The sequence below is a fragment of the Lissotriton vulgaris genome, unplaced genomic scaffold (genome assembly GCF_964263255.1).
Source record: "Lissotriton vulgaris unplaced genomic scaffold, aLisVul1.2 SCAFFOLD_882, whole genome shotgun sequence".
Lineage (NCBI taxonomy): Eukaryota > Metazoa > Chordata > Amphibia > Caudata > Salamandridae > Lissotriton > Lissotriton vulgaris.
This window is the reverse complement of record NW_028254400.1, coordinates 592,692-606,731: the sequence shown is the minus strand read 5'-3', so window position 1 is coordinate 606,731 and position 14,040 is coordinate 592,692. Positions and strand designations below refer to the sequence as shown.

Below are 14,040 nucleotides of genomic sequence, written 5' to 3'. Positions count from 1 at the left end.
TGGTGCTGAATGAAAACTGAGTACAGGATGAGAGATGTAGCCCTGTCTAAGGTAAGATGTGTGTGAGTTACTTCCTGTCTGCTTTCAAAGAGAGGGGTAGGGACATACCCGAGTTTGCGGACAGTTGAAATGAAGCAGATGGAACTTTACCCCTTCCAAGATCAGCGTTTCGACCATAGCTGCGATCATGTAGAAACTATTTCATAGATTGAAATATGGAGTGAAAGTGCGTTGCAGTGTTCACCGGGGGTAAAGGCCAGTCTTCCAGAGAAGAGGCATTACGTGCTCAGTTTCCATAAGGGAGCCCACCAGGGTCTGCTTAAAAGGGTCCCCCGTGTGAATATATGTAGAGATTGAACCTATGTGAAATCTTCAAGTAGACTACACAAGATACCCAAAGATTTACAAAAAGAGGGGTTGAGATATAGGAACCGCCTCCTTCACTCCTAGTGATTTCACAACAGGGCAAAATGTGTGACTATCCTGTAGGAATGCAATTACAATTCAAAGTAACTAATGTGCAGTCTATTAACTAATCAATATCTGCTACTGCTGGTAGAACTATTAACGTTTCTCTTCTTTTTAATGCAGGTGGAATCAACAACGCCTTTACTCTCAACTGGAGCAACAACACAGGCAAGTTTTCGCTTATTGTGTAAGTTTTCGCTTATTGTGGAAGTTTTCGCTTATTGTTCTAATTATTTAAACCTAAGACTCTTCTAAAAGAACCCTCTGAATACGAACCATGAGTGCTATTTGGGGTCTGAGCAACGGAAACAAAGTTTCGAAAAACTGAGTAGTGTCTTTATATATTTTGAAGTTTGCTCCCAGAGCTGTACTTGCGTCACTGGAACTGTCTTGACTAATCTTTCAACTCTGCAAAGAAGCTGCTGGTGCAAGGACAGCTCGTGAATCTTCTAGCTCAGAACTCCTTTGAAAGCAGCTGAGAGGACTACCAACGGTTTAACAAAACAAATTCACTAAACTACAGTTTCTCTGGAGGAAACGCGGACTGAGCACCAAGCACTGCTGCAACAGTAATGGTCTGGCTGTGTCGGGGGCTCTGGCTGTGTCGGGGGGGCTGTGGGGGGGCTCTGGCTGTGTCGGGGGGGGCTCTGGCTGTGTCGGGGGGGGGCTCTGGCTGTGTCGGGGGGGGGGGTCTGGCTGTGTCGGGGGGGCTGTGGCTGTGTCGGGGGGGCTGTGGCTGTGTCGGGGGGCTGTGGCTGTGTCGGGGGGGCTGTGGCTGTGTCGGGGGGGCTGTGGCTGTGTCGGGGGGCTGTGGCTGTGTCGGAGGGGGCTCTGGCTGTGTCGGGGGGGCTCTGGCTGTGTCGGGGGGGCTCTGGCTGTGTCAGGGGGGCTCTGGCTGTGTCGGGGGGGGGCTCTGGCTGTGTCGGGGGGGCTCTGGCTGTGTCGGAGGGGGCAGCTCTGGCTGTGTCGGGGGGGCCTCTGGCTGTGTCGGGGGGGCCTCTGGCTGTGTCGGGGGGCCTCTGGCTGTGTCGGGGGGGGGCCTCTGGCTGTGTCGGGGCGGGGCCTCTGGCTGTGTCGGGGGGGGGGCCTCTGGCTGTGTCGGGGGGGCCTCTGGCTGTGTCGGGGGGGCCTCTGGCTGTGTCGGGGGGGCCTCTGGCTGTGTCGGGGGGGCCTCTGGCTGTATCAGGGGGGCTCTGGCTGTGTCGGAGGGGGCTCTGGCTGTGTCGGGGGGGGCTCTGGCTGTGTCGGGGGGGGCTCTGGCTGTGTCGGGGGGGGCTCTGGCTGTGTCGGGGGGGGCTCTGGCTGTGTCGGAGGGGGCTCTGGCTGTGTCGGGGGCAGCTCTGGCTGTGTCGGGGGCAGCTCTGGCTGTGTCGGGGGCAGCTCTGGCTGTGTCGGGGGGGCCTCTGGCTGTGTCGGGGGGGCCTCTGGCTGTGTCGGGGGGGCCTCTGGCTGTGTCGGGGGGGGCCTCTGGCTGTGTCGGGGGGGGCCTCTGGCTGTGTCGGGGGGGGCCTCTGGCTGTGTCGGGGGGGGCCTCTGGCTGTGTCGGGGGGGGGGCCTCTGGCTGTGTCGGACGGGCCTCTGGCTGTGTCGGGGGGGGCCTCTGGCTGTGTCGGGGGGGTCTGGCTGTGTCCAGCGTTGGCATAGTACATTGTTGGAAACGCATAGAGCTGGAAGTGCACAGGGCTGACGGTGTAGAAGGCACGGTGCAGTTCCTCTGCAGTGACAGGTTTCATTTGCTATGCTCACCAAAAGAGGACTTGAATGTTTGAGGAATGTTGCTCTAGAGTGTAGCGATGAAGGTCCACTCAGGAAGGTTGTATTTCAGGATGCTTTATTCATAAAGATAACAGGTTGTGAGGTACAGGACATCATGAAGATTTGTGGTAGATCAGAGCCCCACCAGGAGCTGCCTGTCAGCTGCTCAGCCCATGACCATCTGTCGCTCTGCTCCCTCAGTCCCAATATCCCGAGGCATCATCAGACTCCAACATGCCAATGAGTCAGAGCTCCGGCACTGGCAGAGCAGGGCTGGTAAAGCACCTTACAGTATAATATGCAGGATACTACATAGAGCCTATGACTTTTTCACAAATTTACCTTAAAGTTGTGTTTCAAAATGCACTCTTCGACTTGATTTTTTAGGTCTCGTGGTGAACTGCGCACATGCGCAGTCGAGCTCGCGAGATTTTATGTTTACAGAGTACTTTCACTAGCGAGGTTAAGCCCCGCCCCTCTTTTCCATGGGCTGGCGTCACTATTCATGCTAAACGGTGGCCAGCCATTGGAAAAGAGGTATTAGTGATATACTCTTTTCTCTTTTGAAGCCGTCCCACTTGGACTGGCTTCCTTGACTTATGTGTGTTATCATCTTTATGGGTCCAAACAGATGGCCCCATAAAGAAGATAAACCTTTTATGGCAGCCGTCCAAGTGGAACGGTTCTAAAAGAGAAAACTCGGCATTGTGATGAGCGCACTTTGGGTATAATCCTGGCACGCATGCTTTACTTTTAACATTAAAAGTAAAGCGCTGGTGCCACGATTATACCAAAAGTAAAGAAACAGAAAAAACATCTATTTCTTTACTTTTAGTATAATTGCGGCATCCGCGCTTTAATTTTAATGTTAAAAGTGAAAATCGGGTGCCGGCTGCCTGGCGAGCGTTTACCCTGACTGATACGGCTTGTTTTTAAGTCTCTACTGCTGATAAATGCACATCACACTATGCGCAGAGTGCAGTATGGTGGGTGCAGTATGGTTTAAAGCACCATGGCACCCATGCAAGCAGCAGAACACAAAAACACAAGAACTGGGGGCAGATAGAGGGTCCTGCCACCAGGACGTCCCCACCCTAGCCCCGCCATTGCGTGTGTGTCTGAGCCGTAACCATATACTGTTGTGAGCCGTTTCACAACCAAGTGTGCGGATGTTATTAGGCAATGCAACAACACTCGCCACCCTCCCAACCCAGGCTGCAAACAGATTTCCAGCTGAGCCCCTCAACTACTAACCCACTTCCTGCCCCCCCTCTCTGGCCCTGAGGGTGTATCCGGGGCAACTGAACCGCGTTCAGTGCAGTTCTGTCGGGGCACCTTAGTCTGAACACAAGCACAGCTGCCCATCAGAGGAACCTAAAGGACATTGGGGTGGGGTGATAGGGCAGCCCACAGATCTGGGGGCGGTTGGCTTTCTCCAACACCCCTGCCTATCAATCTGGGATTCAACCCCTTAGGTCCAGACGTCGGTCAGGTCAGACATTTGTCGCTCATTCCGAACGCGCAAGTCTACCCCCAAAGTAACACAAGTCTGGTGGGTGTAATAATAATAATGGGGATATTTTATGTAGTGACACTACATGCACAATTGCCTGTGTGTGCTTCACTAGGACGCGTTGTTAATGCTCAACTGAATGTTGTAAGTTGTATCAAATACTGGAATGGTGACCGGCTCAGACGTGACACGGGGTGCAGTCAGTAGATCTGTGCAACAAGTACGCGACCGACCCTGCTATCTGTTCGGCGTGTGGTTTTGTACAGTAATTTAACAGGGAACCCAGCCTGCAGTACGGTATTTAACAGGAACGCATTTCTTTATTGAGTTTTCCTATGGGAGCGCTTCGCATTATATTGTGATAATCTAAGCGCTTCAAAGTATGAACCGTGATTAACGTTTACAACCAGTATAACAAGTTTGCAGGAGCCAATGTGCAGTGACTCCGGAACGGGAAATTACCTTTATTTTGCGGGTTAATTTTACTCCCAACTACGCATGGCTTACTCTGTTAAAATATCTCAAAGCGGGCCATAAATACAATTGCATATGAAACAGAAGCCTTCCCTGAAACTGGAGAGAAACGACAAAATTTACACATACAATAGAAAGGGATGGGGGTCGAGAGAGCAGGAGAGAGAATGAGACATGGTAGAGATAAAATCCGGGGAAGAGAGAGTTCATGCAGAGAGACAGTATATAAGGGAGGGAGAGAGCGAGAGACTCAGAAAGAGGGCACAAAGGTAGTGAAAAGAAAAGAGGGAACATTAGAAAGAAAATAAGAGGAGCGTGTCAAAGGAAGGTGAAGCACAGGAGAGTGACGGGGACACTGATAGAGAGGCAGACAGATAGAGTAAGTGAGAAGAATAGAGAGAGAAAGAACTAGTTCTTTTAATCATTAGGCAATGTTTATCTGTCCAGAAAAAACCTTTTAGTGTGTTTTTTTATACTTGTATGGTGCAGTTCTGTTATACTTTCGTGCTTTTAAGCAATTGTACAATCAGAATTTTTTTTTAACTTTGGGCCCTCTGATGATATGGAGGTGTAAGAAGAGCTGAAATAGTAACGTCACTGCCACTGTTGGGGAGTTACAGTAGAAGAATCATGGAGTTGGAGGGGGAACTTTCTACCCATGAGGCTATAGGGTTTGGAGGGGGCAAACATCAGAAAACCACCTGATGCCAGCTAAGAACTGTCTAGCCACCACCGTTGCCTCCAGGGCGCGGGAACCTCCCCTGACGTCAGCGTGCACCGCCTCTCGTGGAGCGCGCGCACCGGACGTCACGTGTGTCGCGCCGCCGGCCGCTTTAAAGAAGCAAGCGGCGCGAACATGAGGCACTTTTCCATGGGGTGGTGGCGGAGCGGTTGTGAGGAGTGCAGGTAAGGAGGAGGGGCTGCTGGGGATTGTGGGGCTCGTGGCTGTGGGAGCGCGGGGCAGACTGTGACCTTTTGTTTAAGTATTGTTAATCAGAGCCCGTGAAGGGGCTCTGATTAACAGCAATACTTAAACAAAAGGTCACAGTGGGCAGTCAGGGGGGCGGGGCCGCAGGGTCACAGCGGCTGGGGAAACGAGTGGAACAGAAGGCAAAAAGGGCACAAAACCAAGGAAAAAAACGAGTGGAACAGAGGGCAGAAAGGCACAAAAAAACCAGTGGAACAGAGGGCAGAAGGGCACAAAAAATTAGGGAAAAACGAGTGGAACAGAAGGCAAAAGGGGCACAAAAACGAGTAGCACAGAGGGCAGACGGGCACAAAAAACTAATGGCACAGAGGCAAAATCCGGAATACAGAAATATAGGGGCAGCTAAGAACAGAAGGCAGAACGGGCAGAGACACGGGCAGCGGGGGGTACAGAAGGAAAGACCGGGCAGAGAGCAAGGGTACAGCGAGGGGAACAGAGGGAAGAAAAAATGGCATGGACCACGTACAGGCAGCGGGGAAGACGGACAACAGCAGTCAGACACAACAATGAAAATACAGGCAATACAATAAATTTGCAAACTGCCCTTAAGACCCTTATTGTGGCGTTGTATGTGTGAAAATGCACCATCTTTTCACTTTTTAAAGAAAACGTTTTGAGTGCCATTTGGCGCCGCAGACACGCGCGGTTTGGTTACTGGCGCACATAGCAATGGTTGCAGAGCACAGAGACCCTCCACTGCCGCACACAGTACCAGGACTGAGATAACGAGTAAAGGCGTGACTGATGGTGTATTAAAGATGCATATGTAGAAACCATACTATCAAGCCCTGGTATTAATCACGGGCCACAAGCTTCAAAGAAAAACGTTTGATGCCAGCACTTGTTCGTTTACAAACTAAGCACTCTTTATTTTCCCAAGTAAAAATGAACCTGATGGCAGAAGTGATGAAAGAGGTAGCCGAATGGATGAAGAACAGCCGCCTGAAACTGAACTCGGACAAGACGGAAGTCCTCATCCTGGGATCCTTACCCTCCGCCTGGGACGATTCCTGGTGGCCCCCCGCCCTGGGCAGCGCACCCAAACCAACAGACTACGCACGTAACCTGGGCTTCATCCTGGACTCCTCCCTCTCCATGACCAGACAAGTCAACGCCGTCTCCTCGTCGTGCTTCAACATCCTGCGCATGCTACGTAAGATCTTCCGGTGGATCCCCACCGAGACCAGGAAGACGGTCACCCAGGCCCTCGTCACCAGCCGTCTGGACTACGGCAACTCCCTCTACGCCGGAACCACCGCCAAGCTCCAGAAGAGACTTCAGCGGATCCAGAACGCCTCATCCTGGACATCCCCCGTCGCACCCACATCTCCGGACACATGAGAGACCTGCACTGGCTCCCGGTCAACAAGAGAATCACCTTCCGACTCCTCACCCACGCACACAAAGCCCTACACAACCAAGGCCCGGGATACCACAACAGCCGCCTCAACTTCTACGCTCCCAAACGCCAGCTTCGATCGACCGGCCACGCCCTCGCCGCCGTCCCCCGCATCCGAAGAGCCACCACAGGAGGTCGGTCCTTCTCCTACCTCGCCGCCAAGACATGGAACTCCCTCCCGACCCACCTCCGCCTGACCCAGGACCACCTCGCCTTCAGGAAGCAACTCAAGACCTGGCTGTTCGAGCAGTAGCGGACCCCCCCTCCCTAGCGCCTTGAGACCCTTTGGGTGAGTAGTGCGCTATATAAATGCTGTGATTGATTGATTGATTGATTGAAGTGGGCAAGATCTTTAAGGGGAGAGGAGTTGGCCTAACGGCTGGGGCACTCGGTTTAAGAACTTGAAGTGGACTAGTCTGTCTGCCATTGAGTGAAACCTTCTTAGTGACAGTGCAGCAGTAGCGCCATGTGTCCTCATCTAATACCATGCCTAAGTCGGTCTGCCACGCCAGCCGTGCCTTAGAGTGTGGGTACCGTGTAATTGTCTGTGTGAGCTCGTACAGACTGGACAGCAGCCCCCTAGGTGATGCGGTTTTGATTACATGTGTAAGCTCAGGGACCTCAGGGGGTTCCGTTATGTCCCCACCCAGCAAGTCACCCAAAGCGCTGCGCACCCTATGGAACTGAAATCGCGTCTGTAGCGGAGGCTCCTCGCTGGTGCCCAGCACCTGCTCCCACGTCTTAACCACTCCGTCAGCGAACAAGTCTCCAGCTGTGTTTACGTTCAGTTTATGCAAAGCTTCAATCACTCCCTTTTCCGTGAGTGGCGGTATCCATATGGCCCAGTCAACTGGCATCACAGGTGAGTACAGCAATGCCCCACCCTGCATCTGTAAGAGGCTGTGCCATGCATGATTGGTGGCTGTTATAGAGTCCAGTATGCCCGTTTTACGATCCATTGACTGGAAAATAGTGTGCTGGAGTGTGTCTGGTTGTGCAAAGATGGTCTCCATGCGAACATGAGGTATGTTTCTGTCTCCGTGTAGCCAAGTGTGTAAATGTGATGCCTGTGCCGCTCTGTAGTATGCCTCCAAGCCCGCCCATTGTGTAAGGCATAGTAAGTGTCCACCGGAGGCGAGGCTGACCGCCCGCCCAGGCTAGCTTTGTCATCAGTTGTTGCAGTCGTGCAAAAAATGATTTGGGGAGGACAATTGGTAAGGTAAGAAACAAGAACAAAAACCTAGGGAGCAAAACCATTTTCATGATAGATATGCGCCCCTTTAGGGACAGGGGAAGCTTGCTCCAATGAAGCATGTAGTCTTCTAGCTTACTAATCGCAGTGCCATAGTTGGCTATAAAGAGGATTTCCTAATCTGTGTGCAGATGTATCCCCAAATAGCAGACCGTATCCGTGGTCCACTGGAGAGGGTATTCCATTTGTGCTTGCTGCGTGAGCGGTGTAAGTGGAAAGGCGAGCGACTTGGTCCAGTTGACCTTTAGACCAGAGAGTGCCCCAAAGCGTACCACCTCCCTAAGTACTGATGATAAGTTGTTATCCGGGTCGCGGACGTACAGCAGGGTGTCATCTGCGTACATCGAAACTATAATCCTGTAGCCTGGGAAGCCTATGCCTTCGTTCCCGTGGTATTCCCGCAGAGCGCAAGCTAGCGGTACAGCCACCAGGGCATATAGGAGGGGCGAGAGGGGGCATCCCTGCCTAGTCCCTCTGCTAATAGGGAAGGGGTCCATGACCAGGTCTCCCATACGGAGCCTCGCACTCGGTTCGTGGTACAACGCTCCCAACCTTTGGAGAAATGGTTGTCCCAGGCCCATACGCTGCAGCACTACACGCATGAAGGGCCACTACAGAATCAAAGGCTTTCTCCATATCGAGAAAGACTGCCAGTGCCTTTCTATTTGGTCGAACATGTTGGATCACTTATAAACTAGGTTTCTGCCAGGGACAAACCCCGCCTGGTCCGGGGCTACCAGTCCGTTAACAAGCAGGGCCAATCGAGTGGCCAGGACCTTGGCAAATAGTTTGGTATCGACGTTCAGCAACGACAGGGGCCTGTATGAGCTGTACTCATCGTGTGGCTTTCCCGGCTTCAATATAGTAACCAAGATAGCCTCTCTCATAGATTTGTGGAAAAAGACTCTTTTTATCATAAGTTATGTCCCATCATACACCCTCTTCAGTCACGTCCCCGAGCCCATCGTGCTAAAACATGAACACACGAGCACACGAACACGAACTAATCACGCGCTGATCATGCACCTCACGAAGTTGCACACGCACTCGCCCTCCCCTAAAGGCAACATTACATCTTCATGCTCAGGGCGATTCCGCGAACCAGTTTCCTCACTTAAACCGTGCATTTCTGTGGTCAAGCCAATGCCGAGAACAAGACCCCCCCATCCGTAACCATTTCCCTAAGATCAGACCGATTCCGAGAAGTAACCCCCGCTCTGTTGAACCACGACAACCAATTCCGAGAAGAAGAGCCCCCTGAATGCTGAAACACGACAAACAGACATCCTGTTACGACTCTTTCTCTTATCTAAGGAACCAGCCTAGCGTTATTTCTTCACACCTTTGACTCTCTTGTGCTTCCTTATTCTGAAACATGACTCAGCCTTATTTCTTCTACCACGTGCCCCTTTTTCACGACGTTATCTCCTTTTATGATCATGACTTCTGTTTCATTGCCACATATGATCCGGGCCTACATGACTTCTGTTTTATTGCAACATATGATCCGGGCATGCATTGAAGGGAAGTTCCTTCCTCTTTTCTTGTTATAAATACTGTGTGTTCAGAATGTAAAGTTAGAGATTCTTCCGATCCTCCCTAGGTGACGGAGCTCTCCCTTAACTCGAGTTACTGAATAAAGACCCTGAATTCGAACCACCACGGACTCTGCTCTTCATACTTGAATTTATTGTTTATAGAAACTCCGTTCAAGGTAAATTACTAAAATATTTACCACAGATTGTGGCATGCTGCCCTCTACACATGTCGTCAAAGAGGGTCGACAGATGTGGTAGCAGTTGGTCCTTGAAGGCTTTGTAGAAGCCTGCTGTTAGGCCGTCCGCCCCTGGTGCGCAGCCCGATTTTATACTGGCAAGCGCGTCCAGAATCTCGTCCCTTTCTGTTGGTTGCATGAGAAATTCCCTATCGGAGTTGGCCAGTGTGGGGATGTCTATATGACTTAAATAGTCAATAATTTCCTCTTTCATATCGCCGTCCTTATAGGAATACAGATCCGAGTAGTAATTTTTTAAAAGTCTCAGCTATTTCTCTATCATATGTGGTTGGCACTCCCTTAGCAGTGTTCACCATAGGGATGTGATGGCGCCGCCATGCTCCCTTCATAAGGTTGGCCAGCACTGCGCTCGGCTGCTCCCCCTCTCCATATACCCGAGCCGTGGAGTATTTGCTCATGTGTTTGATCTCCCTGTCCGCTTCCTCATGATACTCCGCCAGTAGGGTCCTAATTTCTGCGCTCACAGCGTCATCTGCGAAACAACTCTGCGCTCCAATTCCCCTCGTTTTTTCTCAAGGTCCGCCAATCTCTTCCTGATCGCTTTAAGTATGCCCGAGTGCTTTGACATCGCGACTCCTCTAATATAGGCCTTGAAGGCCTCCCGAACTACTTGGAAGCTCTCAACCGAGCCTATATTCTGTTAAAAAAACGTGTCTATGGCCTCAGCCAGCTCTCCCCTAAACACTGGGTCCAGTAGAGAGTTAGGCGGGAATCTCCATGTAAATGGCGGTATGATTTTGCCTGGGATGTGAATTTCCATAAGTACAGGTGAGTGATCAGACAGGGTTCTGGGCAAAACCCTGCAGTCCCTCACCCGGTCCAAGAGGGAGGAGGAAGCAAGCAGGTAGTCTATCCTAGTGTAGATGTTATGATATGCAGAGTAGTGCGTGTACCCCCCCCTTGTCGCAGATTCCTGGACCGCCATACATCCCCCAAGTCCAGGCAGGTGATTGCGCTCTGCAGCTCCAAAGCAGCAGCTGCAAGTCTGCGGGGAGGGCCAGTTGATCTGTCCAAAGTAGGGTTCATAGTGAGATTGAAGTCCCCCCACCCCCCACAATAGCGAACTCCTTTGGCTAAGTCGTTTGATCTTGGCAGCAAGGGTCTTGTAGAATTCTGGCGAGTCAAAATTGGGGCCATTTGTGTTGACAACTGTAGGGTCTGCGGCAGGGCCATAACATCTAGATATAACAAATCCCCCATCAGGGTCCGTTTCCAGCGTTTGGATCTGCAGTTTGGATTTCGGGTTAACCCATGTCAAAACCCCTCTGGCGCTAGTAGTGAACCCCGCAGCAGAGATGTTACCCTCCAACCCTCTGCTTCGAAGCATGTGGTTGTGTGCAGGAAGGTGCGTCACCTGAAGTAGGGCTATGTCTTATGTGCTGGCGCTGCAGGTAGCCGACGACCTTCCTGACCTTACGGTGGTCGTTCAGACTGCGAACATTCCAACTTATAGCGGTCAGTCTAGGTGTGTGTTGTTCCCCCGTCTGTGGTGGTGTCAGCCATTACGTCTTGGTATTGGATAGGAAGAAGGCATATTTCTGTCTGTGTAATCAATGGTCATAGAGTGCAAAGTCAGATTAAGCAATTTCCCCAAAGTAACTGAACAAACTTCCGTCAAACATGATAATACTGTTTGTGAACTCCTCAGAACTCCTCCATCCCCCTCCCACAGCAGACCAACCCCAACTCGGCCCGGCATGGTAACGTCCCCCTCCCAATTCTCCCCAAAAATGCTCAAAAAATCCCCAAAGGGGACCAACAGTGCACACAGCGCGAGGGCCGAGGTTGCCAGGTGGAACAGCCGTAACTTCAGGCAGCAGCTGCGTAGGCCCCGCCCCACCCACCAACGCTAGAGGAGGTTATGCCGGCGTGTGCAGTCAGGGCACAGATAGGCCACTATAACATATTTACAAACCGGCACACCCCACGACCAAAGCGTCCCAAGCTGTTGCTGATACATGAGCCGCGTCAGCCTGCAACTCTCATATGGCGGCTGAGCCGGTGTGCGTACTATAAGCGCAGCGACAACAGACAAATCAAAACAGTCTCACCAATATGTCGAGTCCTCGGGATTCCCATGGCCCCCTCTCTGAGGCATAAGCAGTGGGCGCTCGGATGTAGTGCTCCATGTAGCAGCGCCAAGTCCCAAGTCTGCATCAAGGGATGCTGCGAACAGTCAAGGGACCCACATTCAGCAAATCAGCGAGTCCATACAGTTTTACTAGTCCTGTTTGTCCAGTTGGCTGCCGGAGTCCTCCTCGCCATTCTGACTCCTAGGGCTACCCCTGCTTTCCTTTGTCCAAACTTTCAACGCCTTGTGTAGGTCTTTAGGATCCGTGAAGATGTGAATGACCTTGCCGATTGATTCTCAATTTTGCTGGGTATAGCATGGCGTAGTCCAGCCCGAGGTCACGGAGTTGTCTCTTGTACAGAGCAAAGTGTTTGTGTTCTTCTTGTACCTTTGCAGTGAAGTCCGGATACAGTGAGATGTCAGATCCCTCGAATTGCAGTGTCTTTTTCTCTCGGGCTATCCGCAAGGCTGTGTCTCTGTAATTTAGGAGCTTGGCGATGATTGGCCTTGGGGTGCTCCCGGCTTCGGGCGCGGGCCCAGCGTGCGATGTGCCCTCTCGACTATAAACATCGGCAAGAACGCTTCCGCTCCCAGCAGCATTAGCAGCAGTTTCTCAACGACTAGCTCCATTTTACCCGTTTGTGTGGTCTCCGACACTCCCGTGATTCGTATGTTCGATCTGCGAGAGCGGGCCTCTAAGTCCTCCGATTTGTCTTGTAGGACCTGTAGTATCCGGTCTTGCTGCTTTTGGACTTTGTCTTGTTCCGTTTGCGCCTCTTCCACTTCCGTTATGCGCCTCTCCGCCATGTCTAGTCGCTCAGCATGTTTTTCAACTCTTTCCGACATACACTCCATTCGATAGGAGAGGGCATCTATTTTGGAGCCCAGCGATGCTATGCTGTCTTGGAGGCCCTTTTCCATCGTTACCAGCAGTGTTTTAATGTCTGCGTAAAACGTGTCCTCGGCCCCTCTCGCCTGCGGGATAGACTCCATTACCTGTGCCTCCGGGGCCCTAGTGCGGCGCTGCTCGAAGGGTAACTTGGTTTGGGTTTTGTCACCCTTGCCCATTCTGCACCCAGGTCTCCGGGCAACTGCTGTCGCGTACTCCCGCTGTGTCTCGGCGATATATCACCGAGAGTTCAGTACGTCCGCCCTCCAATCACTTGGCCGTTGTTATCTTGACCAGGTTACCAGGGTCGGCTCAGGCCCAATGGACTCAGTCTAGCAATCCTTCTAGGGCTGTTCCCGCTGCCGATGCAGCGCGGTGGGTCTCCCTTACCGCTGCGCCACAAGGCCGGCACCAGAGCCCGCCACAGAGAACCCACCGAGGCAGGCCACACTCACCGCCTGTTATCAAGTGCCGCTGTTCGTCCACATCTCCGTGCTGCTGCAGCATCCTAACTGAGAGCTCCCCAAGTCACCGCCGACACATATGCTCCCGAGGGTCCCAAATACCGGCTCTATGGGCCTTGAGTCGCAGTCTGCCGGGCTAGGAGGGTATCAAAAAATGTATGCGCTCCAGTGCCAGTGGCGCAGTTGGGGCACCACGTGTTCTCGTTGTGCAGGGGGTATGCGCAGGGGCTCCAAGAACCAGGCTCTCCGGGTTCTGAAGCGCAGCGCTAAGTATGGGCCCTCGATCCACCGGGCTGACGTCGCTCTGGTCTGCCGCGCGTACTGCGGCCAGCGTGGATAATCCATGTTGGGGATGAGCGGCCTAGATCTCCGGCGCTCAATCATCTGCCGCCCGAGTCGCTGTGGCTCGGAGTGCCCCCATTTCTCTCGTACCCGGCAGCGGAGATCTCCGGGCGTGTTTGCCCACCTCTGTGCCCCTTCAGGTCCTGTGCTGGCAGGATAGTTGGTGAGTTATTGTGGCGATGGCGCGGAGCATCTAGATCACACGTCCGCCATCGGCTGTGGCAAGCTCCGCGCCCCCTCCAGCACCCAAACTTAGTATAAGTATAGGAGCTGTGCCCCTAGGACTTTAGATTCACCTGGACGACATCTTGAAGCTGAAATCCCGGAACTTCGACATTCCATTTTGACTCGAAGACTAAGGACATCTCCCTTGTGGTCAACGACTGACCACCCTGTTCAAACAGGCATCACCAAGCAACTTGCCGGTCTGCAATGTCGAGGCTCCCGCCGGATCCCGAAGAGGCTGTGACACAGAACTTGGACTTACAGACATCTCTGACCACGACCCACATCCACCGCAAAGCTGAGACCCGTGGCAGACATGAGAGATGTGTACTTTAAGCCCCAGTCCCGAGCACTATCTGTACCAAAGCACAGGCCTGCACACTCCACGAGGGTACCGTGGAGCCT

General features: G+C 52.5%; 1 long non-coding RNA gene across 5 annotated transcripts in view; it reads left to right on the top strand.

Annotated features, from left to right (window-relative positions):
* The window catches only part of LOC147659546 (uncharacterized), a 255,935-nt gene that overhangs the window by 224,011 nt on the left and 17,884 nt on the right, over positions 1–14,040 (top strand). For 4 of the 5 annotated variants that reach the window (XR_015307216.1, XR_015307212.1, XR_015307214.1 and 1 more), the window contains exon 2: positions 592–636. This is a non-coding gene — a long non-coding RNA (uncharacterized LOC147659546). Of the gene's footprint in view, positions 1–591; positions 656–14,040 lie in introns of all 5 variants that reach the window. The other variant, XR_015307213.1, reaches the window with a different exon arrangement.